Here is a 3538-nt window from a genome sequence, read left to right on the forward strand (position 1 = left end):
CACCCTGTTTCTCTTCACTCAGAGACGAAGACGCGAATCAGCTACAGTAGGGGTGAGGTCTAAAAGATTATTGGAAATTGGTGTAAAGAATAATTGCCTGCCATAATAATCCTTCTTCATCCAAAAGGAGAAAGGGTTTTATTACATAGGTTTTGAAGTCTCATAACATCTTTCTTTAGCGACCATTTATGCCAATTGCACCTTCATATCATTTTCATATCATCTTTCATGTTATTAATGCACAGAATGGTAACATTAAAACAGTATAAATGATATAAAAGAGAGTATTAAGTTATAATAAGCAAAATACAGTAAGCTCTTAAGGTATAGGTGCAGTGAAGCTTCTTGTTCCAGCGGTAACGTGGAACAGAAATCTAATACTGTACTTTTTTTTTCTTCTCATTCATCAAGATACCTGGGTTGCTTTTCTATTTCTCCCTGATCTTTGGCACGACAATTTGGGCCAACAACAGTCGTGTTTTTTATGTATGTTTTATTCCAACTTGTTCCCTGTGCTTATTTTCATCTCGAGTGAATGACATGAAGACTGTCAATACTAATACAAATAACGGACTGGCATATAATGTTTGCAATAAATGCTGACCGAATTTTACACAAGCATGGTTTGAAGAAAAATACAAGAAATACATTTTTTTCTACTTTCTAAAATATTCTTATAGTCATTTGATTGCTACAGTACAGTCAAGCATTCTGGGGCGACACTTATGCTTTCTGAGCATAGTTAAGTAGAGACTTTCATGAAGTCCTCATCACACACACACACACACACACACACACACACACACACACACACACACACACACACTTAATAATATATTTTGCATTCTTTCTCCCCTCCTTATTGCTTTTAATGTTCTTGTCTAACATTCTGGTTATTCCACTTTACCTTTAACCTTTGATCTTCTAGATCAAAAAGATTAGGGGAAATTTAGTGCACCTAACTGATGTCTGCCTCGCCTGTTATTCTGGACACTGACGTGTCGGAAAAATTAATGGATAACAGATCCGTAAAAGGTCAGCACAAGATTGGCGAAATATTTCTGGATAAGATCCTCCGTATAACCAAAAAAAATAAAATAGACATCCTCGTAGTGAAATGGTTATCTGGTATGGCCTCATGTACTCGTTTAAAAATGATTGTCTGCCTGAATGACCTCGCTGATAAGCATAAATCTAGCCTTTCTTCTTTGCCACAGGGAGAGAAGGGAGCTGGGGATGTAGAACTTGCTCTCATCAGATCGTAAATCTATAGCAGTTGTTTAATGATTCTCGTGTAGTCGACAGGCATACACCCACTTTAACTAACTGCCAAAAACTTCAAAAAGAAAATAAGTGTACTGGGTCTGCATACGAAACTGCACTGATATACTGACTCACACGAGGAAAGAGAAAACACTGGTTGGCCTTAATGGTACTGGTCTGAGGGATAATATTTCACAGCAGGCCCTCTCACTCCCCTTCTATTACGGCTCCAGGATTGTCTGTGATCTCTTATTTTCCTTGCTTCCGCATTTACGAACCTTCTGGAGCCTAACCTGTGGAAAGGACTGTTTGGGTTGTCAGGCTACAAAGCTTTTACAGGGTATACTTTTGTCTTCACTTATACGGCTACAATACACTTTGCAACCAGGTGAAAAAGTATTAGCATTTACTTTTCTGGGCCGAATTCAGCACTTTAGTAAAGGGGAAGCGGCATGATGCTTAGCGGAACTACCACTAAATCCATTTAAACAATAAAATCAACGTGCATTGTTATTTTACTTGCCTTAAGCACAGGAGAAGAGTAATATGGGTAAGTGCAAATGCAATGAAATACATACTGCATACACTGGATATTGGTAACTAACATTGTTCTTTAAATATAAGTAATAACTGGCCCGACAAAAATAAGGAGGAGGAGGGGGGCCTACTCCCTCCAGTCCCCCACCTCCCAAATCCGTGCCACTTTATGTATAAGGATGTTTATACTTTTGTCTTCCTTCATACAATTTTCATATCCTTTTCAGACAGACTACACAGGATATTAAAGTGAAAAATACGAAAAACAGTATCTTATAAGAGTAAACCTCTGTGTAGAATTGTCTAAATTTGTCTGTTGTTACCTGAAACCAATTACTAGAACTGACCCGACGATGAGGAGGTTTAGGGTGACAGTATTAACACTCTTGGCTCCCAATAGTTGCTCTCCCCTGAATATAATAATTTGGTGTCGGCTGGAAAAGAATAAAAACATTGTCTCAGTCATTAATGGGTTTTGTGATTGGCTCTCCCTTGAATAAAATCGCCTAGCGTTAGTTGTATTTGAAACTAGAGTCGCCTCGATATAAGAAAGTCAGTGGTGGCAAAATTAACACTCTCAGGCTCCTCTTAATTGGTCTCACTTTAACAGAAATGATCCACCTTCAACAGGAATAGATTAGTTGCTTTATTTCGACCTGTAGAGGATTACTGCTGTCACCATGTACAGTGCTAAAAAAAAAAAAAAAAAAAAAAAAAAATCTTGTCGCCTCTGCTGCTTTCCTTTCCATGGTCTTCGGCTCGTATTCTCGTTGGTTACGGAAGCTCCCTAACACCTCTTTATGGCGATTTATTTTTGAATATGGCTGGCTAATATCCCTTTGTACGTTATTCGTGCATATTATGGAGATATTGGACTGATTATGTAACACAGAAGAGGAGAATATGGAGTAATAAACAAAGTAAATCGCCTAGGAAAAGCTGTTAGGGAGCATCCTTAATCGACGAGAATACGGACCTAGGAGTGTTGAGAGCCTTGATAAATACGATACCCCGGACTGTAACGCCTTCATAATGGCTTGACATAACAACTGTATATCCACGGTGCTTGAAGCTTGTAATTTTCCTTAACAACCTTTAAGCAATTTGTAGTCTGCTTTGTAACTTCGCTTCACAGGAACATCCACTATTTTCTTCTCCCCCTTCTCATTTTCTCGCCTTTGTTATATAATGGCCGTTTTTTGCCTTCGATTTATCATTCGTCTTCTAATGGCATTTTCCCCCGTTTTTATCAAGTACTGTGCCTTCACATCGCAGTGCCATCCAATATTCGCTTTGCCTCATCGTTTTCTGTGTATTTTCAATGTTATTCATACACTAATAGTGTTTACACAGTCTTATAGTACAGCATGAGAGTCCTTGATATTGACGACTTTGAAGCACTGAATTCTGCATTATACAAAATTGATATGAATGCCTGAATATGGCTATAACTTTTTTTTATTACTGCGTAAAACTTCTGTACACATAGTTTCTGAAATTTCGCGTATTAAGTTTCGTTTATTTGCTTTTCGCGTGCACATGCAGTCACCACACATCAATATCAGCACATGATATTCTATGCCTGGCGGGTCGGCAGTCATTCTGAAGCATTATCAGTGGCCAAAGACTGCCCTTTATAGTACAACAAGAAAGCTGAAGAAGAAACAGGAACGGAAGAAAAAAAAAACGATAAGAAAGGAAATTATGGCACTGATGAGTTAGTGAATACAAACACTAG

The sequence above is a fragment of the Coenobita brevimanus genome, chromosome 2 (genome assembly GCF_032717465.1).
Source record: "Coenobita brevimanus isolate Jiangsu-jjx chromosome 2, ASM3271746v2, whole genome shotgun sequence".
In the NCBI taxonomy this organism is placed as follows: domain Eukaryota; kingdom Metazoa; phylum Arthropoda; class Malacostraca; order Decapoda; family Coenobitidae; genus Coenobita; species Coenobita brevimanus.